At 60.9% G+C, this 22,747-nt stretch overlaps 1 protein-coding gene across 15 annotated transcripts in view; it reads left to right on the top strand.

The window, feature by feature from the left end:
* Positions 1-22,747, top strand: part of TSNARE1 (t-SNARE domain containing 1) — a 146,064-nt gene that overhangs the window by 13,288 nt on the left and 110,029 nt on the right. The window lies entirely within an intron of this gene.

Raw genomic sequence — 22,747 nt, 5'->3', positions numbered from 1 at the left:
TCTCTGCCTGGGCCTCTGCCTCTCTCTCTCTCTCTCTCTCTCTCTTTCTGAGTCTCTCAGGAATAAATAAATAAAATCTTAAAAAAAAAAAAAGACACAAGGAAGAGAATATATATCTCTAGGGCTTTACTGTAAAAATCTGTGTATAAGTGGATCTGTGAAGTTCAACCTGTGTTGGTCAAGGGTCAACTCTAGTTGTTATCTTATTGCTTGTATTTGTCTTCAAAGAGCTAACCTTTGGATGTATTTTTAAAATTCATTTTCCTGTTTTTCTGCTTTTTTTAAAAAAAGATTTTATGCATTTACTTGAGAAGGCATGGATGAGTGTGGGTGAGTGGGGGGAGGGGCAGAGGGAGAGGGAGAAGCCGACTTCCTGCTGAGAGGGCAGCGGGACCAGGGGCTCTATCCCAGGACCCCAGGATCATGACCTGGGCCCAAGGCAGCTGCTTTCCTGACTGGGCCACCCAGGCATCCCTGTCTTTCTGGTTTTTAACTCATCACTTTTTTTTTTTTTTTTAAAGATTTTATGTATTTATTCAGAAAAGACACAGCTAGAGAGAGGCAGAGACACAGGCAGAGGGAGAAGCAGGCTCCAGGTAGGGAGCCTGATGTGGGACTCGATCCCAGGACCCCGGGGTCACGCCCTGGACCAAAGGCAGGCCCTAAACCACTGAGGCACCCAGGGATCCCCAACTCATCACTTTTGCTTATAGTTGACCTTTTGCTTTCTCTTAGTTCATCCTTTTTCCTAGGTGTATGATTTGTGTGCTTGATTCGTTTGTTCATGTTCTTTTCCAAAAAGTGTTTCATATTTAAGAGCTTTTTCGTACATTCCGAGTGGATATGTTTTCTACAACATTGCTGTCTGGAAGTTCTGTAGTTTTGGTTTGTATTTTCGTTTTTGGTCTAAGGATGCTTTAGGAGCAAGTTTTAAAATTTCCAAGTGAAGTGTCTTTGGATTTATTAGTTTTGTTACTCTGGTCGTCCCAGTTGCATTTTGATCAGAGAAAATGGACTGTTCTCTCTTGGGCTTCCCGGGTTTTATGTGGTTTTCCCTGTGGCCCTAACGTGGAGCCAGTTTTCATCACTGCCTCACAGGTGCCGGAAAAGAAGATCTGTGTTCCACCTTGGAGGTATGGGGGTTGACGTGTGATTCCATCAGTCGTGTCGTTTGGGTCACACGTGCCCCTACTTCCTGTCTGCGTGCTCTGCCATGGGTACGTTTCCGTGTTTCTCCTTGTGTCCTCCCGTGAACGTTGGTGGCCGTGGGACCTGATGCGTAGCTGTTCAAAACTATTTTATTTTTTTTCGGAATTGCACCTGTTGGTATCACGAAGCGCCCTCCTTTGTCTCCTTCCTACGCTGTCTGCTGTAGGGTCATGACGAGGGGTGCTTTCTCTCGTTGGCATTTGCTTGGCGGCCTTTCCCATCCTTTTATGCCTGACCCTTTGGAATGACCTCAGATGTGTGTCTGATGTGCCACACGAAGTTGGATTTCGCTTTGTGATCCAATCTGAGAATCTTTTTATTTTTAAAATCTCACTAGAGAAGGTAAAGTGATTTACAAGAGTGGGCGGGTCAGATGCATTTGATTTTAGTCCTGTCATGTTTTGTGTGTTGTGTCTTTGACATCTTTTACTATCTGGCATGTTTTCTTTTTCATTAAAAATTTTTTTTTATCATTCTGATATCTAGGAGAGTCTGCCTCTGTCTTCAGTGTTAACCTCTCTAAGGCTGCCTCACGTAATGGCCTCAGCACTCGGGGTCCGTGGCGACCACTCCTGTGCCGGGCGCAGCACCTCCCCCTGCCCCGGCCCCGGAGAGCCTCTGAGCCCTGACACCCGTGCGTGCGTTCTGGTGCTTGGCGGAAAGGGAGCTCGCAGGTGTCACTAGGGCTGTTGGTCCCTGAAAGGTTTCACCTTGGGTTATGTGGGGGGGCCCAGAGTGATTGTTGGGGCCCTTCAAAGCGAGCACTTTCTCCAGCAGAAGTGAGAGAGATTCCAAGGGTGGGGAGGCTGTGAGGCGTGGGGCTGTGTGTGAGGACCCAGAGCTCGGCCGGGAAGCCTGCGAGTCGGGGTCAGCTGCTCCGCTGCGCCGTGGCCCTCGGCGGCCCTCAGCGGCCCTCAGCACGGCCAGCCCTGTCTCCTGGCCACCTCGTGCTCCCCCCGCTTGTATTTTGTCACGGAGATGGCAGCCGTACATTGCAGGCTCTGACCCGCAGTTGTTACTGGGCAGGCCTCTGGCTGCTTGTTCCGTCTCCCTCCTCCTCTCCCCTCCCCCCCTCCTCCCCTCTCCCCTCCTCCTCTGCTTCCCTGCTCCCCTCTCCCCTTCTCTCCTGCTCCCCCCTCCCGCTCCCTGCTTCCCTGCTCCCCTCCTCCCCACTGCTCCCCCTCCTCTTCTCCCCTCCTCCCCTTTTCCCTCCTCCCCTACTTCCTTGCCCCCCTCCCCTCCGTTCTGCTCCCCTCCCCCTTCCCTCCTCCCCTGCTTGCTGCCCCCCTTGCCCCTCTTCCCCTCCCCCATTTCCTTGCTTCCCCCTCCCCTGCTCCCCTCTCCCTCCCTCCTCCCCTCCCCCCATTTCCCTGCTCCCCCTCCTCTTCTCCCCTCCCCTTCCCTCTTCCCCTGCTTCCCTGCCCCCCTCCCCTCCATTCTGCTCCCCTCCTCCCCTCCCTCCTGCCCCCTCTTCGCCTCCCTACTCCCTCCTGTGTTCACCAGTCCAGTTGCTTCTCCAGACTCAGGCATGTTATCTGCATCCCGTCAGTCCAGTCCCACGTTTGTCTCACCTGCAGGGAAGGGTGCGAATCGCTCCGGGCCCTTTCCATCACGTTCCATCACGTTGCTCTGTCCCCTGTCGGCCACAGACACCGCTGCTGCCTGTGTCCCGACTGGACCTCAGAGCCCCAGGCCTGCAGGTTTGCTCCGCTCTGCCAGTGCTTTCCCGTCTTTCTCTTCACCTCCAGCTGTCATTTCTCATTTCTGTCCTTTGTGATTTTGGAATCCTGCTGGCTCAAGGTTCTCTCTTTCTGGGTTCTCGCAACTCTGCCTCGAGGACTTCCTATGTGGGGATGACTGCTTGTTACTTTGGAGCGTCGGGCACACTGCTTTCGCCGGGCCCCATGGGGCGTGGGTGCCCCTCACCTCTCGGCGGGTGCCACTGCTCCCTTCTGTGTCCCTCACCCCCTCGCCCCCGTGTCCCTGTGTCCATGCTGAGCCAGTCTTCTCTCTCTGTCCTTTTTCAGAAACTTAAAATCTTTTATTTTTTAATTGTAGTAAACTACACATAACATGAGGTTTACCATTGTAATCATTTTTTAAAAAGGATTCTACTTACTTGAGAGAGCGTGTGCCCGTGTGTGCCTTCATGTCTTGAGCAGGGCGGGGAGCAGAAGCGGCAGGAGAGGGAAGGGGAGAGACTCTGAAGCAGATTCCACGCCGAGCGAGGAGCCTGACGCGGGGCTCGATCCCGTGACCCTGAGATCATGACCTGAGCTGAAACCCAGAGCTGGGTGTTTGACTGACGGAGCAGTCCTGACGCCCCAGCATAACCATTTTTAAGTGTGTAATTCTGTGGCATTAAGCATGTTTATGTTGTCAGGCCAGCATCACCACCATCCTTCTTCAGAACTTTCCCATCTTCCCAAGCTGACGCTCTGGCCTCATTGCTCGCCAGCTCCCGGGCCCGACCCCACCATCTGCTTCTGTCGCAGACTCTCATGCCTCCAGGGACCTTGCAGGAGTGAAATCATACGGTGCTGGGGTGCTGGTCCTTCTGTCTGGCTGTTCTCATTTAGCGTAACGTCCTCACGGTTCATCCGTGCGGTAGCGGGCATCAGAATGTCCGTCCTGCCCAGGCCGAACGATATCCCAGCGTGGACGGACCACATTTCACTTGTCCATCCAGCTGTCCATACATGCTGGAGTCTCTTCCACCTGCTGGCCCCGGTCACTGTCGCTGCTCTGAATGTGGTTGTGCCGACGTCTCTTCCAGGCCCTTCCTTCTATTCCTTTGGGTATTTGCGCAAAGCGGAGTTGCTGGGTCATATGGGAATGCCGTTTTTACTTTTGGCGAGGAAATTCCACGGAGTTGTCCACAGTGGCCGCACCAGTTTGCATCCCCATCAGCAGCACACAAGGGTTCCTGCTTCTCCATATCCTTGCCAATACTTGTTTTCTGGGGAGTTTTTGGCAGGAGCCGTCCTGCTGGGTGCAAGGAGGTGCGTTGTGGTTGGGTCCGCGCTTCCTTGAGGATGAGAGATGGGCAGCGTGTGCTCATGTGTCTGCCGGCCATTGGCGCATCTTCTCTGAGCCAGTGTGTGTTCGAGTCCTCTGCCCACGTGTGGGCACTGCCCACTGTGTTCTTTCCGTTGTTGAGTCTCGGGAACTTTCTATTCTCGATATTAGCTCCTTATCAGATATACCTTGCAGACACTTGCTCCCATTCCACGGGTTGTCTTTTCACTCTGTTGAGAGTGTGTTTGACTCATGAAAGTCTCTGATTTTTTTGAAAGATTTTATTTATTTATTCATAAGAGATGCAAATAGAGGGAGAAGCAGGCCCCATGCAGGAACTCAATGTGGGACTTGATCCCAGGACCCCGGGGTCACTCCCTGAGCCAAAGGCAGATGCTCAACCACTGAGCCACCCAGGTGTCCCAACAGTCTTTAATTTTGATGACGTCTAGCTCATCTATTTTTTCTTTTCTTTTCTTTTTTCTTTTTTTTTTATACTTTTTCTTTTCTTGCCTGTGTTTTTGGTGGCAGACCTGAACAACCACAGCCAGTGCCATGAAGCTGCTGCTCTATGTTTCTTTTTTTTTTTTTCTTAAAGATTTATTTATTTATTTATTCATGACAGACATAGAAAGAGAGAGGCAGAGACACAGGCAGAGGGAGAAGCAGGCTCCATGCTGGAAGCCCGAAGCGGGACTCGATCCTGGGACTCCGGGATCACGCCCTGGGCCAAAGGCAGATGCTAAACCGCTGAGCCCCCCAGGGATCCCCTGCTCTATGTTTCTCTTTAGAATTTTATAATTTTAGCTCCTACATGTAGGTCTTTGATCTCTTTCTGCATTACTTCTCTGTAAGGTGATAGGTAATAAGCATCCACCTTCGCTTTTCTGCACGTGGATGCCCAGTGTCCCCACATCATTTGTTGGAGAGACCGCCCTTTCCCTGCTGAGTGGTCCTGGGACCCTGGTTAGAATCATTCGGCCATATACGTAGGGTCTGTATCTGGGCTCCCTGTTCTGCGCCGCTGGTCCGTGTGTCCGTCTTTATGTCTTGATGGTCGTAGCTTTGAATAGGTTTTAAAATCAGGCAGTGTGATACCTCCAGCTGTGTTCTTTTTCAGCATTATTTTGGCTATTGAGAGTTTATTTTTTGTTTTGAAACGAGTTGGTTTTTTCCTGGCTCTGCTCTTTGTAAGAGTTCTCAGAGACGTGGGGTGTGGGGACCTGGAAGTGGGCAGCCTCCGGGGGCTCCCCCTCCACTGCTGCCATAGAGGCAGCGGCTGCCCCGCAGAGAGAGCTGCCCTGCCTTGGTGAGAGGTACAGCTGTCCCGCAGGTGGCTCGCTGTTGTTGCAGCCCAGCTGACCTCTCTGGGGGCCCCTGACACCTGCCCTGCTTGTTGAGCTCTCTCTCGGTGGTTCAAGGTCCTCCTGTAGCACTTAGGGAACGGGCCGCGGCTGACGTGCTCCAAGACGTGCCTCTGGTCCCCTCACCACCCGTGAACCTCTCCATGCTTCCTCCTGTGAGGGGCCTGCCCCGTTTCACCTGCTCTCTGTAGCCTGTACCTGAGTTTTGGGGCCTGCAAATGGTATTTGTTTCCTACTTTCACTGAATATGAAGTGTGAGCTTTTACATTTTTTGTTTGATTATTTTTGGGGGGTCATTCTCCTCATCACCTAAGTGCGATTTCTGGAGGGAGGTAGGAAGCACTATGCTCGGTCTGTTTCCTTGTGTCCAGTACTCTGGAAGTGTGAGAGGGGCAGCAGGATGCCCGCTCTGGTGAGGACCCGTCCATGCCCCGGCTCCCTCCCGCTGGGATGGCGGGCATGCAGGCTGAGCCCCGGGCAGGGGGACAGGATGGCCCAGGGCATGGCATGGGGCTGTTGCGTCCAGCACCACGGACAGCTCTGGGTGTCCCCGCGGGAGCCTCTGACCCTGGTGGGGCCTCCTCCCTGCAGACCCCGGGGGCCAGCGGCCGGAGGTGCAGGGCTGTCCTGGTGTCTGAGCCACTGGCATGGCGCTTGTTACCAGCAGGTGGGGCTTGGGCAGGACGCAGACCCTCTTAGGTGGGCAGGAGGCCCCTCTTAGGCGGGTCTGCATTTTCATGCTGTGGTGAAGGGTGGAGGCTTTGGGAGCCTGGCTGGTGCCTGCTGCCTGCCCCACCCCGGCCACCCTGCCACCCTGGCTGGGGGGCACACCTCTGTGATTTACCTCTGCCATCTGTAAGAAGGGGGACCGCACTCCCCCCTGCCACCTTCCCTGAGACCTTGCTGCAGCTCTTGCCCCCATCTGGTAGCAAGGGTCTTCCCCTCAGCCAGTAACCTGCTGGCGTTCCTCCCGTTAAAACAACAGAGAAGCTGCTAGTAGCCTCCCATCGCTGAGCGTCACGTCACCCCGCTGCAAGGGAGCAGAGGTGCTCCTGGTCTGGCTGGTGGCCCTGCGGCTGGTGGCTCATGGGAGGACAGGACGCTGCTGCTGTGGGTGATGGCAGGTTCCCTGGTGGGGTCGTCTTGCCGCTGGTGCTCCTGGCGGGGCGGTGTGATAGGATGGTGAGATTGGGGGCTGTGTGACGTGCCTGCCTGGGGAAGGCGCTGGGTCCCGTGTCTCCTCTGCTCCCCTGCGTGGGCCTTCCTCGCAGCGCCCCCGGCGCCCTGTTTCCTCCCTCCCTTGGTGTGCGGTCATACAGGGCGCGCCCTCGGCATGGAGGTGTGTGCCTCGCCCCCTTGCCCTGTGCCCCGGGGGCTCAGCAGCGCCCTCAGGCAACCCCTCCGTGCCTGGCCCCGCTCGAAGGGGTCCTGGGGCTCTGCGTGTTGAATGCTGTTTGTGGTGCCTGTGGCCGTCCTCCCCTCGCTGGCCTCTGCGCAGAGAGCGGACATGTGACACCCAGGCATGGCTCGAGCTCCAGCCGGACGTCCGGTCTGTCCCATAGCTGCGGCCCAGCACGGGCCTTGGCAGGACACGGACCTGGGCTGGATCCCCCCTCGGTCTCTGACTGGGCTTCCTGGACAGGTTCCTGCCTCTCTGAGTCTGTTTCCCCTCTGAAGAGTGACAGTAAAGGTTCCTTTGCTCTGGGTCCGAGGCTCAAATGGTGACCAGGTGGGCTGTGCCCAGGCACGCAGGGCCACAGTACCCCCCTCCAGGCCTGTCCCTGCTGCCCACGCCCACCCCCGCCAGAAGTCTCTGGGTCTGAGTGTGGATGGGGCCGCCCCCACTCGCCGACCCAGGCGGACTTCCTGCCCCTCTGCCGCCCCCATCCTGGGAGAGGGCTCGGCGCATGGAGCAGGCAGCAGGGCGGTAGGCAGTGCCAGGCCGGAAGGGGGCCTCCTGTGGCCTTCCCCGGGGAGCAGGGGGTGCGGGGGGGGCTCGGCAGGTGGGGAGAGGGGCGTGCGCGGCTGCCGTCCTGAGTGCCCAGGCTCATTCTCGAGCCTGCTTCCCCGTGGCCCGTTCTGGGCGCTGTGCCGTGAGGTGCCCGGGGTGCCTGGCTGGCACCGTGCGTGGCGTGGAGTCCAAGTTGCTATAACAACACCTCCAGCTGGGCCTCCTCTGCCTCTGGCTCTGGCACACTGGCGCGTGGGGCCGAGCATCTGGCCTGGGTGCGCGTGAGCGTGAGGCGGAAGTGGTCGGGGTGGTGACCTGAGGGCGGGCGTGGGCGCACACCTGGCTCCGTGGTCAGGTGCATCTCAGGGAGGCGAGGGGTGCGCCCAGGTCGCCTGCGGGCGGGGCCGGGCCTCAGCCTGCTGCCAGCCCTCCCGCTGAAGCAAACGGGAAGATCGGTCGTGCGCACCCGGTCCTCTGTGTGGCGTCCCCTGGGGAGCGGGTCTGAGTTCTGCTTCCCCCCACCCGAGGCGGCCGCGAACCACAGAACAGGGGGCCCGGCGTCGGTCTCCAGCGGCCGCTCTGGCCACACGTCGGGCCCAGTGGCCTGGCGCTCCTGGCACATCCTACCCCCTGGGCCTCCACACACGGTCGCATGTGCCCGGGGCCTGGGAGGTGGCCGTGCCTGCCTCTGGGCATGTCTGCGAAGGTCTTGTCTGGCCTGTCCGTGCTGTCACTGGAAAAGCCACACGGAGGAAAAGCTCCTGCCCTCCGCCCCCTGCCCGCCACCTCGGCCCCTCGGAGGGCGCAGCGTCTCTGAAGCGGAGCCGCATTGGGCTTGGGAAGGACAAGGCGGGGGGGCCGGGGCCTGGTGGGGAGTCGCTCCCTCCGTGCCGGCATCCGCACCCAGCACCTGGCTCTGGGCGTTAGTCGCCCATCCGCAGACGTTGGTGGGCTGAGCGGGGGGCTGGCGGTGCGGAGATGCCGGAGGGGGGCCCCAGCCTTGGCTGCCCGGCTGTGGGGCTGGCTGGGGGGCGGGCAGCCGGGGAGATCCCCCGTGGGGCGGCAGGTATTTGCCCAGAGCTCCCGGAGGGGGGCCGGGGGGGCAGGCAGGCTTCCCGGGGTGGGTGCAGACGGGAGCCTCCTTCTGGCTCCAGTTCTCCTGTGTGGGGAGAGGGAGGAGGCTCTTGGGACAGGGGAGGAGCACTGCACCCTCGCTCATCTGAGCACCAGCCGTGTCAGGTGTGTCGGGGCACCTCCACAGGTGTGGTGGTCTGGGCCGATCGGGTGTGCCGACTGGGCGTCTTGGGGCCCTGAGGGGCCGCAGCAGCCTGTACCCCGGGGTTGGCGGCAGAGACCAGTCTGCCTGGAGGTGAGGCTGTGGGGGGCCCCTGGGATGGGGAGGGGCCCTGCTGCCATCTTGTGGGGGGCCCCCGGGGTGGGGAGCCCTGCTGCTGATCTTGGTGTCGCCTCCCTTCGTCCGTGCTCCTCTTCATCTGGCTGCAGTGCCCTGGGGGTGTCGAGAGGCCCTTGGGGGCCGAGGCCATGGGGGTTGAAGGTACCTGTGGCACCTTGGTCTGACCCTGAGAGCCACATTGGGAGATGCGGGGTCAGGGCTCACTGTGCGCCCCAGCCAGGCTCGCGTGCTGATGGAATCCGGGGTCAGCCTGGGTGCCTCCTGGGCCAGGCTGCGGCTGGGGTGACGTCCCCCCAGGGACAGGGTTGGCCCATAGCGTCCTCCCCCAAGAAGCAGAGATGGGGGGGCATTTGCACAGGCAGGTGGGCGGGACCAGGGACCGGATTTGTCCCTCGCTGTGCAGGCAGGAGCCCCCGGGCGGGCTGCGCAGTGTGGGGGGCCCTGGGCCCCGCGGGTGTACCGAGGTGCTCGCTGCGTGCCTGCTGCTCCCTTCCTGAGGACCTGAGGACACATCGGTGGACACAGCCCCTGGTAGCCTGCACGACCCCCAAGAACCCCCAGGTCCCCCGTGGGCCTCGTGCGAACCCGGGAGCACTGATGTGTTTGCTCGGTGAGGTCAGGGTGCTCCGCTACTTGTCATGACTTCTCTGCCTGGCAGACACTCGGGGAGCCCCAGGGGCTCACTCCGCAGTGCCCGGGGGGCCGGGTCCCGAGTGCGGTTCATCTGCCCACAGCCGTCTCTGACCTGCCGCCCGGCCACGGCCCTCGGCGTGGTCTTGTGATCACTTTAACGTTTGAGGGCCCCGCGGGGCTCCCGTGTCCCGTGGCTGGGTCGCGTGGGCGCACCCGACAAGCAGCGTCCCGGGGCTGTGGTTCCGGGACATCTCTGTGACTCAGGTAGGCAGCCCGGCCCGCAGCAGCCCCCCACTCCTCCCCCTGCGGCCCCAGGCCACGGCCTGTCTGGACGTTTCGTGCACACGGAGTCGGCCGCGCGTGGCCCTCCGGGGTGGCCCCCTCCCTCAGTGGCGGCCACAACCTGTGTCGGGGCGTCTCCTGGGGTGACGCTCAGCAGGTGGGTCTGTGCCCTGCAGCCTTGTCTGCGACCTGGTGGTGTGGAGCTGAGGCACCCGGCACGCACACACCTCCCGCATCTGGCTCGGGGCGTTTTGACGGCCGTGTTCACCCCTGCACGCACGGGGCGCCCCTGCGGTTGCTCACAGGTCATGTGTCTTCCTTGTGTGTCCACAGCATCCCTGCTCTCATTCACGCTACCTTCCAGTGTGTTCAGAAACCAGTCTGTAGGAGCGTTTTGTGTACGGACCGTAGCAGCCTTTGTGTCTGTGTCTCTACGATACTGGTTGTCTTCTAATCTGGCCTGTGTTGCATTTTAATTTTACAAAAGGCTTCTTCTTTTTTCTTTCTTCTTTCTTCTTTCTTCTTTTTCTTCTTCTTCTTCTTCTTTTTCTTTCTTTTTTTTTTTTTTAAATGTAACGCGCTGCCAAATCTGTTTTCTTGAGTGTGTGCTTAATGTTGCTTTGGTATTTGGGAGATACTTCCTTTTGGGTTATGCTTTACTGTTTTATTATTAATTTACTTTTGAAATCCTCAACCCTTTCACCTATCTGGATTGTTTTGTTCCGATTGCTGAAGTGAGGAACTGGCCTGGTGTTTTCCAGGGGCTTGTAGGCCTGTCGGGGCACTGGGTGGTGGGTGGGCCGGGGTGGGCTCTGGGAGGGGAGGCTCCTTCCTTGGTGCCTGTGTGAGCTCAGGTGAGTGCATGTGGCTGGGGGGGGCTGCGCAGTGAAGCACATTTCTCCTTGAACTCTGTCTTCCACTGCACCCCTGCCCAGCCCTGGTCCTGGCGGGGTGCCTGCTGCAGCTGCTTCCCGAGGGGAGGTGGGCTTTCTGCCGTGGGTCTCGGAGATGGGTTTGTGCATTCTTTGTTTCCCCAGAGGCTTTTTTTTTTTTTTAATATGTTATTTATTCATGAGAGACACACAGAGAGAGGCAGAGACACAGGCAGAGGGAGAAGCAGGCTCCCTGCAGGCAGCCCTATGCGAGACTCGATCCCGGGACCCCAGGATCACACCCTGGGCTGAAGGCGGCGCTAAACCGCTGGGCTACCCAGGCTGCCCGTCCCCAGAGGCTTGTTACCCCCATGCTGTGGCCCTGGGTGTGCGGGCCCACTTGTCCTTGACTTGTCCCTCACCTCACCTGCTCCAAGGCACAGGGCCCACAGGGGCTCAGGGCTCCCTGCAGGGGAACACAGGGTTCCTTGTGGCCCCACCGGGGAGCAGGGCCACTCTCTCTCCTACTCCCTCCTGGGTGGCCCTGCAGGAGACAGTGTGCACGGATTCAGGGAGGAGTGGCCGTGCGGTGGCCCCAGGGCTGGTCAGAGGCACAGGGGACACCTGCAGCTTCCTCACGCCCTGGCCTGTAAAGGAGGAGCAGGTCACGAGCCTCCCACCAGGGTCCCCTCGTCCTTCCTTCCTTCCTCCACACTGTTCTTCCTTGGTTGCTGTCTGGGCGGAGGCCTGGTAGGGACCGAGCCGCCTCCCCCATGTCAGGACCCCAGCGTGTGGCTGCTGTGCCCGTGGTGTGGACTGGTGGGTGCAACGGTGCCTTTCAGCCTGAAAGGCTTGACTTGTTCGTTAAGGATCGGGGCTTTGAGAGACTGTGCCTTGTGCACCGTACTAACTGGGCAGTGGGCTTGACCAGGAGACGCGTCCAGGGCTGCCCAGGGGGCTGGCCCTGCGGCCGGCTGCGACCAGGCCTGCCTGGCAAACCTGAGGAACAGAGGAAGCTGGTGCCAACCCCGGGCCCGTCCCGCCTGGGCGCCCACCATGTCCTCTGCCAGCCTGCCTTCGTCTTTCCCACAGGGACTAGGGATGAGGGCGGACAGGCCTACTGCTGCCAGTGCTGCCTTGCGGTGTAGTCATTTCCCTGTCCCCCAACCCTACCCCCGGGGCACAGGGTGGGCCAGGTTCCAGGGCAGCGGCTGGAGGGTTAACCCTGTCCTCCTGGGGTGCCTGGATGCAGGGTGGGTGCCCAGAGCCCCGAGAGGTGCATTGCAGCAGGAAGAGCAGGGCCTGGGGCAGGGGGCCCTGCTCTGGTGGGAGGCCATCCTGTGCAGGGCCGTGGAGGCGTGGGGTTCCTGAATCCCGGCCTCGTCTCTCCTCCAGCCCGCTGCCTCCCTGGGGGAAGGGGACCGGGAGTCTGGTGTTAGGGCACCTGCCCTGTGGATTCTTTCCGGCATGGATTTGTGGGCTGCAGCAGTGGGGGGGCGTTGCAAGCCACAGCGGCTTTTCTGGGCCCCCGAGGGCGGGGTGCCGAGGCCCCTGGTCCCCTCTCCGTCGGGCCTCTCTCTGCCCTACCAGCACCTCTTTCCCATTTCAAACTGTTTCCATTTGCGAGAATTCTCCAGGGACCTCAGTTCGAGGATTTCCCACTTCTGAAGTGATGAGCTCAGAAGCCGCGTCCCGAGTGAGCGGGCTGTAGGTTTTCCACGGTTCCTGGATTTGCTCCTCTGGCTGCCCTCTCATCTCACGGGGCGGGGCGGGCGTGTTGTGCTGCAGGGGTGCTGAGTCCTGCCCCCGCCCTGCCCTCCCCGCCCCTCTCTGCCTGCAGGGGTCACCGGGGGTCACTGTGCAGAGGCCCAGGCGTGGGCTCAGCTCCCCTGTCCTGCTCTGGAGCCCCAGCCTTGGGGGCGGGGCTCACTCGTCACTCCTCACTCCAGCCCTGGGAGCCTAGGCCCTCCCTGCCCCGCCCCCCCTCCGCACTCCTCCCCACCCCTCCCCACCCAGCCCCTCCCCACTCAGACCCCCCTCCAGCCCCTCCCCCAGCCCCTCCCCGCCCCACCCCACCCCTCCTTGTTCTGGCCTCCCCACCCCAGCCCTCCTTGGCCCTGCTGCACATCCCTGGCCTGGCCTGAGGCAGATCCCTCCTGGCAGAAGGGCCTGGTGGTGGGGTGACCTCGCAGAGCACTGGGGCCAGCCCTCCTCTACTGCGTGGTGGTCTCGGGGTCTCCTGCAGTCTGGGTACCCCGCCTTTCAGCACCCCAGGCTCCTCCAGCAGCCCTAGGGCAGGTCCTGGGGGTGTGGCCCAAGCACAGCCCTGGCGGGAGCTCTGAGGCCTACCCTCACCTCCCCCTGGTGGGCCGCAGTGGCTGGATCGTCCTCACTCTGTGGTGGTGACTTGGACCAATTGGGAGTGGGGTGGGGTGTTGGGGTGAGTCCAGGTTGTCACTCCCGTCCCCCTGCCTCCCTCCTGGGTGGGGGTTGGCCCAGCCTCCCGTGTGCTGAAGCCGTGCTGGGCGTTGGGCTCCTGGGGCACTGCCCTGTGACAGGGTTGCGGTGGCCTGAGCAGCCCCTGTGGCCACTTCCAAGACCAGCTGGTGGTCTTCCTGGGGAGCTGGTCCTGGGGGCCTGCCCTCCCCTCTCTTTTCTTTCTGTGGCACCACAGCAGAGTACCCAGGTGCTCCCAGAGAGGCCCAGCGTCTCTGCGGACAGGGGAGGGAGGTAGGTGGGGGTCGGCGTGGCCAGGTGGCCTGGAGGAGCAGAGAAGGGGATGGGAGCAGGGGTCGGAGGACAAGCCGCTGGGCCTTGGTGAGTATCCATGTGGCAGGAACAGCGGGGACGTGGCCGGAGCCCTGGCCGCAGTCCCAGGACACGCCGAGGCCTGTGCACGGAGGCCCTGAGCTCCCTGGGTGGCCCTGGCACTTCGGGCCGCACCTGCTCTTTGGGTCCTGCCGAGGCTGGGCGCCCGGCCTGGGGGCAGTCATCCTTTCACCCCATTGGGATTTTGCGTCCTGTTGGGAATCTTCCCTGTGCACGGTTACAGGAGTTCACCTTTTGGAGCGCCTAATTTTCCCAGGCACTTTGCTCTTGGCCCACACAGCCCCGACGCATTTGGAATATGTTCTTTGTATCGTGGTAGGCCTGGCCCCTCTGTCGCCCGCACCGCTCACCAGATGTCCCAGCCCCAGTTATCACGCACCGAACGTCCATATGTACCTGGGTCTGTTTTTAGACTTTCTTATTCAATTGGTTTATGTTTTCGCGCAGAGTTTTAATTGTAGACACTTGCTGGCATTAATTGAGATATAATTCATGTGCCCTGAAGTTCGCCCTTCTTTTGGGAATGGACGGTTCAGTGGTTTTCCATCTGTTCACGGAGCTGTGTGTCCATCATCATCCTCTTTTTTTTTGTTGTTTTTTTAAGATTTTACTTATTTATTCATGAGAGGCACAGAGAGAGAGAGGCAGAGACACAGGCAGAGGGAGGAGCAAGCTCCATGCAGGGAGCCTGATGCAGGACTCGATTCCAGGACCCTGGGATCACGGCCTGGACCATAGGCAGATGCTCAACCACTGAGCCACCCAGGCGTCCCCATCATCATCCTCTAATTCCAGAAACCGCACAGTCTGAGCGGTCTGTCCCCGGGCCCCTGTGCCTCCGGCTCTGGCTGCCTCCTGTCTCCCTTCTTTTCCCGTGGATGTGCTTATTCTGGACATTTCTGAGAAGTGGCATCAGGCACGTGTGGTTTCTGAGTCGGATCCTTTCAGTTGGCGGGATGTGCTCCCGACCCATGTGCGTCGGAGCCTGCGCCAGCACCGCCTGCCCTGGGACGTCGCACATCTGGGGAGGGGGTCCTTTCTGTGGGTGTGCTTGCTCTCCCACGCGACCTGCCCGCCAGCCTGCCGAGCCCCTGGGCTGCCGCCGGTGTCTGCGTCAGGTGGAAGATGCACGTCCTCATGAGATCGGGCTGTCCTCCCTGCGAGCCAGGGACATCTTTCCGTGGGAGCAGTTCTTCCTTCCTTCTTCCTGGAGCCTTGTCAAGTTTCCTCTGAGCGATGCTTCCCGGGGGCTGTTCACGTGCCTGGAAGTTTGTTCCTAGGTGTGCTGCCGTCGCTGTCCTGAGTGGGGTTTCTTGGCTGCCCCGGCCTCTAGCTGGGCCTGCGTGTGGCGGCCGCGGCTCTCTGGCTGGCAGGGTCGCCCCCGGCTGCTCTGCCCCCGTCTCTGGACCCGCAGCGTCACATTCGGCTTCTGCGTGGGTGCCTGCCGTCGTGCCGGTGACAGAGAGGGCCCGTCGCGCCCGGCTCTGGTCTCCTGATGGCCCCTGCCTGCCGTGGAGCTGCTCTGGCCGCTGCCTCCAGAGCGCGCTGCATGGTGCCGGGCGTGGGGCGCCTGTGCCTGCCCCTGGACCTTGTAGCTAAGGGCTGTTGACTTCGTCATCTCCAGAAAGTTCTCCGGCTGGCGTCCGCGGGTGGCCTGTGAGCCTTTCCCTGTGGTCCATTTGGCCAGTGGGTTTCCTAACGTTGAATACGCTTTGCTTTCCTGAAAAAATAAACAGCTGGGGCTCTGAATCGTGTTCTTCAGGATTCTGCTTAGTGTCTCTGCGTCGGCGCAGAACTGGATGGCCGTGTGCGTGGACCGTGTTTCCCAGGTTCCCGGCACCGAGGCTGTACACGCTTTGCCAGGACCCGGGCGGGCCCCCGGCACCGTCTGCGCCCTGGGATGACTGCGGAGCGTCGGAGATGCAGCGGGATCCCCGCGTGCCGTCTGGCCGTGGCACTGCTGTGGGGGTGGCTTTACGGTCACCGTTGCTATTTCTTCTCTCCGAGTTGGCCTGTTCCGACTGCCTCCGATGGGTCACTTGTGGTAACTCCACTCTGCTGAGACGAACCCCTTTCCATCTGGGCTTTTACAGCTTCCTTGCGTAGAGACTGGCAAGTGGGGCCTTAGGATCCCTTAACCTTAGTTCTGGTTTAGGGACGATTCTTCCCTTTTAATTTTTCATGCACGTGTGCTTCCTCCCTCTTTCCTCTGGGCGGTTAGCTGCCGGGCTGTCTTCTTCGTGGGTCTGTTTTAGAAAACAGGATTTTGCTTCATGAATTAGGTCTGTTGCTTTTCTGTCTGTGCCATGTTAATATTTTTATTTATGTTTTTTTTTCCTTTGGATACATTTGGATTCTTCTATTGCTTTTCCTAAAAAAGCAATCAGTCATCATATCAGTCAAAATATCTCGGGCTGCGAATAACAAAATCAAACCGAGGTTGGCTTAAGTGCTATGGAGAGAGCTCCCGGACAGGTTCAGCAAGGGGACTGCATTCCCGCATGGTCCCCGTCCCCGTGGCCTCCCCTGCGTGCCAGCAGCTTCGGCTCAGGGGGGTTTTCGTGACAACACGGCCACGGAGGCTCCCAACCCAGGGGACACCGTTCTGGGGGCTCCTCCCTTTGCCCTCAGCGCCCGCAGGGCAGGCGTTCAATAAGCATCTCTCAGGATTCCGTGCTCTGTGCCTTTTTCTAGACTTCTCAGCTGAGAATTTAGTTTGCTTTCACCTTTTTTCATAGAATGTTTAGTGTTATGAATTTTCCTCTGATCGCTGCTTTAAATGTATCTTATCAACGTTCTTATGCAGTGTTTTCACTGTTTGGGTTCTTTTTTTAGAAATTTCTTAATTTTAGCTTTGTTTTCAATTTTTTTTCTTTTCTCTAAGAGTTATTTAACAGAGTATGTTTAAAATGGGAGGGCTGCCTTGGTTTTAGGAAGCATTTGAAATATACGTGCCTGTGCCGCTGCCGGAGCCTTCATGCCTGTGGTCTCAGGTGCACGGCCCCGGCCCCGGCGCGTGTCTTTGCTCACGTGCACTTTGCTTTCTGATGTGATGCTTTTAGTTCTCAGTACACAGATCCTGTACTTGTCTTACAGATTTACTTGTAGGATATAAAAAAAATCTCCAATGAGTTTTAATTTTATTTTTAACTTAATATTTTTGGATGTGACAATTCTAGATTTAAAGAGTCACCAGGTTAACAGACATCGTGTGCGCCCCACGGCGCCCTCCCCCCCAGGGCTTCATCTTTCCGGGTGTCTGCGTGTGTGGCACACACACGCGTGTTTCCTCCGGGACAGCTTGAGCGTGAGCTGCAGGCATGGTGCTCCCTGGTCCTCGGATACATGCTCTCTGCTGCAGGCGGGGCACGGTGACCCCGGTGAGGACACTACCTCAGAGGCGACCCTCTCGTCTAAGGGTCGTGTTTGTGTTCTCAGGGCGGAGCTTGTGAGTGGCTGTGCGGGGGCAAAGCTGGAAGTAATGAACGTGCATGCACAGCCGTGTGCGCAGTGATGTCTGTGGGCACACGTCGTGTCTGTGCTGTGCACCTGCTGAAAATTGAATGCACATGGGTGACTCCCAGCTCCAGTTGGGTGGTGCTCTCGGGGCAGAGGTGGTGCTGGGGTGAGGGACGGGTGAGTGACAGGTGGCCTCTCCCTACGAGGCGTGTGGTCTGGCAGGGAGGACCCGCGCGGGGTGGATGGACCTGAGGCTGGTGCCTGCTGCCGAGAGCACACCCGGGCAGTGGGGGAGGCGGCGGGAGCAGCTGTAGCCCCGGTGGGTCGGCGGCCTGCCCCTGGATCCCGCCTGAGTCTGCGATTTGGAAGAAGTGACCTCCACTTTGTGAGTTTAGTTTTCTCATCTCCAAATAGGGGCTCGAGTTAGATCAGGGAGTGGCTGGCACAGGTGTTGCCCTCCCGTGAACCCGTGGTATCCATCCGTCCTCGTGCTGGGCCCCCCGTGACTCCAAACACGTCCCAGAATCCCTCCACGTGACAGTCCTGGGCTGGTGCCAGGCGTGACTGCACTCAGGGCCAGGTCCGCTGGGTAGCCTGGTCTTGTGATGCGGTGCCCTTCATCCAGGGTCTCCAAGCTGGTTTGGCTTTCCTGGCACCCCGTGAGGGCACACTGGTGTGGCTGAGGCGTTGTGATGGGCCTGTGGGTAGCAGCCTAGGGAGCGAAGCGCAGGTCCACACGGCGGCAGTCCCCCGTGACGGCTCTGGCGTGGGCCGACTCGTGGTGTCCGCATGGCCCTCCTGTCAGCAGGCAGCCCGGGTGGCTCAGCCTCCACCTGGAACAGTGTGGTGGGACTGCGTGTCACTGTGGGCTCCAGCCTTGGCCCCGGGGGCTGCGTTGTGGTCTCTGAGCCACGCAGCCCTGGCCTCCTGGGACTGGCAGCTGGGCTCGGGGGGAGCAGCCCACGGGGCGGAGCGGGCCTGGTGTGTGACCTGGGGAGCCGGTGGTGGCTCACGGTGGGAGGATCGGGCGGTGGGGGAGGCCCCAGCCAACTTTCCCTCTGGAGCCCCTACTCGTGCTTTTCTTCCACGCAGCCCTGCCTCCTTCCAGAAGCCTCCCCACCCCCACTGCTGACAGTCGCACGTGAACAAAGGGCATCGAAGAGTGCTCTCTGCATTGGGCACTTTCCTGGGCATGACCTGGGTCCTGTCGCGCTGCCCCGAGCCCACGCTGCTTGTTGTGGTTCAGTGACGTGGAGACAAAGGACGGGTACAGAGCAGTGCAGTGACCCCGTGGTCAGGGCTGTGAGCCTTATTTCGCAGCCCCTCAGCCTTGGCCTGGCAGTGTGGCCAGAGAAGGAAGGGCTCACCGTGTGTCCAGGGAGGGGACCCGGCCACCGAGGATGTGCCACAGCCCGACGCCTGCCTGGGTCCCAGGATGGTGTGTGGGCACTGGCATAGTCCTGCCTTGAAAGCTGGATTAACCAGGGTTGTGGTTGTGCAGGGGTGGGGAAGAAGGGTGAGGCGGGTGGTGGGGTGAGCCCTGGGGTTGGTGCAGGGTAGAGAGGAGGGAGGGCTCTGGCAGAGGACAGCACCCCAGGCAGAGTGCTGGCCGAGGGCCAGGTCCCCGGGCTGTCAGGGTGAGGCCGGTGCTCGGGACTTGGAGGTCCTCACGATGGCGCGCCAGCCCCCCGCCTCCCCTTCGTCCGTGCAGCGGCAGCTCGGGGCCCCCTTCACCGTGCAGGTCGCAGGTCCGCTGAGCGAAGACCCCAAGGTGGACTGATTCATTCCTCATCCTGGTCCGCCGAGGGCCAGACCCCAATGGGCAGGACCTGCTTTCCATCCTTGGGGTCCCCTTCAGCTTGAGGGGAGCAGGCCTGTCCTAGGGCATCCCCGTCTGGCAAATGCTGTTCCGTGTCTGCTGCTAGGAAGGCCGGCCGTGGCCTCGGGAATTCACCGCCTCTCCGAGCCCTGGGCCGACGGAAGCAAGCTGCCCGCGGAGTCGTGTCCTGCCCGAAGCCCGGCCGGCCAGACCTGCCCGCCTCAGCCCTGGCACCGGCCCTGGAGTCGGGGTCATTGGACCCCAGCCTGGAGCTGTATCCGGGTGCTGCCTCCTGACCAGGGTCCGGTGGCGTCCTGCTGTCCGTCTGTTCCCCTCTCCTGGGCCAAGGGGCTTTGTCCCCGGGGGCAGGGCTGCGTGGCCGGGGCGTTCCCTGGCACCTCTGCTTCCTCTGCCACCCTTGGAGCAGGATTCAGGCCGTGCAAGGGACAGATGGCTCCCTTCAGGCTGCTGGCAGGGGGCGGAGGGGCGGCGGCCGGGGAGGGCCTGGCGCCGGCTGGGGGGCAGGAGGCCGGAGGCGGCTGGCAGCCCTGGCTCAGGGGGCGGCCTCCTCGGAAGCAGAGACGTCGCTCCCGTGGCCTCTGTCCCAAGGCTCTGAGGTCGTCCAGGGCCGTCCCTGCGCCCCCTGCCCATCCACATCCGCCCCGCCCTCCAGCCTGCCTGCCCTCCCAGCTGCCGGTGGCCTCGGTGGCCTCTGTCCAGCTGCTCCGTCCACCTGTCCTCGCCCATTGAGGAGTCGGGCCGTGAGCCGCTGCGGGTGGGTGAGCGGGAGCGGCGTCGGGGGAGCCGATGGCACGGCCTGGGCACGGGGCGCCCCTCGCTGCTGCCGCTGACAGGGGGTGCCTGCTGGCTGCCAGGTCCCTCAGGGGCTCAGGGCCCAGGGCGGCAGGTAGAGGGCACGCGCTGGCATTTTGTGCTTCTGGTCCTCGGGCTGGGGCGCCCCTCTGTGGCTCCGGCGGTGGGACGGCCTTTGCCACAGTCGACGCGTGGTCCAGGGCACTGCAGGCCGAGGTCGCAAGTGAGATGAGGTGGCGGGTGGGGGTCTTTCTCTTCCTGCCTCTGCAGCCTGGCTCTCACTGCCCGTCCCTCGCCCCGGCACGGCTCAGGGCCGCCTGGTGGCTGCTGTGGCCCCTCGCTGGTGCTGTTGGCTCAGCGCCCTCCCTGCGCTGTGCGTGTGGACATTCCTTGGGCTAGGAGGGTCGTGGGTGCTGCCCACCCAGCGCCCGTCACTGCCTGTGGTCCGCCTGCCCCCCAGAGCTGCCCCTGTCCCTCTCTCCGCAAACCCCGTCGGCCAGCTCCTCCCTGCTCCTGCCCAGACCCCGCTTGAGCTGCTTCCTCTGGGGAGCAGAGCGTCCTGTTGGGGCCCTCGTCACGGGACATTGTGGCTGACTCCTGACGAACCTCCACGTCCCCGAGGCCGGGACCAGGCTCGCCTGTTTCTAAGGGACGCGGTGCCCAGTGCCCTGTGGGTGCACAGGGTGTGTCTGCGGAGTTGGGCCTAATCCTCCCGTGAGCCAGCCTGGGGTCCTCGTGGCCCTCCCAGGATGCTCGGTGGCCCTGGGGCTGCCCTCCCAGCCTCTGGGGAGAACGCCGGGTCCCTGCCCGGGTCGTCTGCTCAGGGCACACACCCCCACAGCCCGCTGCTGTTTCCAGACTCTTCTTTCTGGATGGTGACGTCATTGGCATCTTACAGATGAAGCTGTGATATTTAAGTTTGGAGGATCAGCGAGCCCTTGGTGGTTGAGACGTAGCAGTTGCCTGTCTCTCCTCTCCCCACAGTTAGCTCTCTGACCCTGCGGGTCTCGGGACAGCCTGTCTCTGCTCTTGGTGACCTGCTCGTCACTGCCGCTGTGAGCTGTTCAGCAGTTGGACATTAGTGACTTGCAAGATGAGGATTGGCGTGTGCTTTCAGGTGTGTGCTTGCACACACACACGTATGCACACATGTGCACGCATGCGTACACTGCACAAACGCACACGTGCACACGCACGCGCACACATGCACATTCCCCCCCACTGGCTGCCTCCTACCCGCAGGTACATGGGGACTCTGCCGACTGCCCTGCTGCTGAGGCTGAACCCCGCTGTGAACCGGGATGGTCCCCATTTTCCGCTCAGCGTGTTTCCCTGGGGCCTGGTTGTGCCCTGATGCCACGGTCTTCCCTCTTCCCCGAGGAAGTCTCTCTGGAAACTTCTGCGCGCCCCCCCACCCACCCCTGCCCCCGGGGTCCTTCATCTTGCTCCTCCTGTTTTCCTGGATTATCGGTGCTGGATGGAGCGCGGCCTGGCGTCCTCTCCCAGGAAGGGCAGTGACGGGCCCCATGTGGGTCTGGAAGCGTCTTCTGCACCTGTGCGGGGCCACCGTGTCTTCGGGTTCTTCTTGGTGGCCCGTGCGTCCCGCAGGGCAGGCCCGTGTGGCTGTGCTGCACAGTGCCCGCTCGATGACCTTGTCCAGGTGGCGCATCCCCTTGCCTTGGTTTCCTCTCCCGACTGCTGTCCCCCGGGTGTGGGAGCGGGGCCGGTCCTGGCCTCCAGTCCTCTTGGTCTTTCCTCCTGCTTCCTGGGTGGCATCCCTGACACCATGAGCACCCTTCCTCTGAGCTCTGCTGTCCTGCGCCCACTGTGCCCTCTGAGGCCTTGCTGTGCTCCTGTCTCTGGGGGTGGTGGCGAGGGGCCGGGTGGCCTGGGTTCGCCTTCGGGGAGGCCGTTCAGTGAGATCGTGGGCACTGGCTGGCCCTGCCGAATCCACACCCTTCTCTGCTGCCAGCCACGTGGCCTGTGGCGCCTTACCCCTCTGTGCCTCGCATCCTTGTCTGCCAGGGAGGCAGCGGTGGGGCCTCCTTACAGGTCTTGGTGAGAGTGGCACCCCGAGCCTGTGTAAGGTGTGCAGGGAGGTGTGGGTGCGTGCCGGGGGTCCTGGGCAGCAGCATGCTTCCTGCTTTACGCTGTTCTTCCCCAGTGCTCTGCTCTGCACCATGACCCCGAGTGTCCTGGGCTCCGTCTTCCACCTCTCCTGTGTTCCCAGGTGCAGCCCAAGGCTGGCGGGCTGGCGAGCATGCAGGTGCCTCACTTGCACTGAGACCTGCTCTCCTCCAGGCCGGCGGGCATCCCTGGCTCCTCTCTCCCTGCCAGCTGTCTCTGCCCTCCCCCCCCCCCCCCCCCCGGCTGTCCATCTCCCCTCTGGGAGCGTCCAGAAAGTGAAGGGAAGTCCTGCAGGGACCTGCCAGGCAGCCGGGATCTGAGGCCTGGGACCCATGAAACAGGAAAACGTGATTTCCCCAGGGACCCTGAGTCCCTGTCGGGGTCCCCAGGCCCCCCCCCCTCCCCCCACCGCCGACAGCCAGCCTGTGTGGGGCCTGAGTTTGTCTGTGTCCGGACCAGCGTCGTGTCACAGCTGGCCCCGGGAGCAGGGGTGGGAACTGGCGTGTGTGCCGAGCCCCCCGAGAGATTCACCAAGAGTCAAACGCGAGCACTCGTCGCTCTCAACTGTTTTGTTTGGGAAAATGCAGCTCTGTTTCATAAAGATGTGTTACTTATCTAACAGTGGATTTCCTGTTATTTTACAATAAATTCATAAGTGTATTTTAAAACTTCATTTTGATTTTGAATGCAGGAAACCTTGGTAGATGTGATGCCCCTAAATCAAAGCTCTGGGTACCTCCTGGCCGTGGACGGGCCCTGGGTGGCCAACAGCCTGGGCACGGCAGGGGCAGGGCGCGGCCGGGCAGCAAGCTCCGCAGCCCCCGCTGACCCCCGGAGCGTGGGCCTGCTTCTCGCCCCCGGTGAGCCCACGTGGGGCCCAGATCTGCCCTCACTTAGGCTTTCGTAGGTCGCGAAGCGCTGCGTGCCCAGCCTGGCCCATTCGGAGCGCCCAACGAG

Source organism: Canis lupus, chromosome 14 (assembly GCF_048164855.1).
Source record: "Canis lupus baileyi chromosome 14, mCanLup2.hap1, whole genome shotgun sequence".
In the NCBI taxonomy this organism is placed as follows: Eukaryota; Metazoa; Chordata; class Mammalia; order Carnivora; family Canidae; genus Canis; species Canis lupus.
The sequence above is the reverse complement of the archived record's forward strand: the minus strand, read 5'-3'. Positions and strand labels throughout refer to the sequence as shown.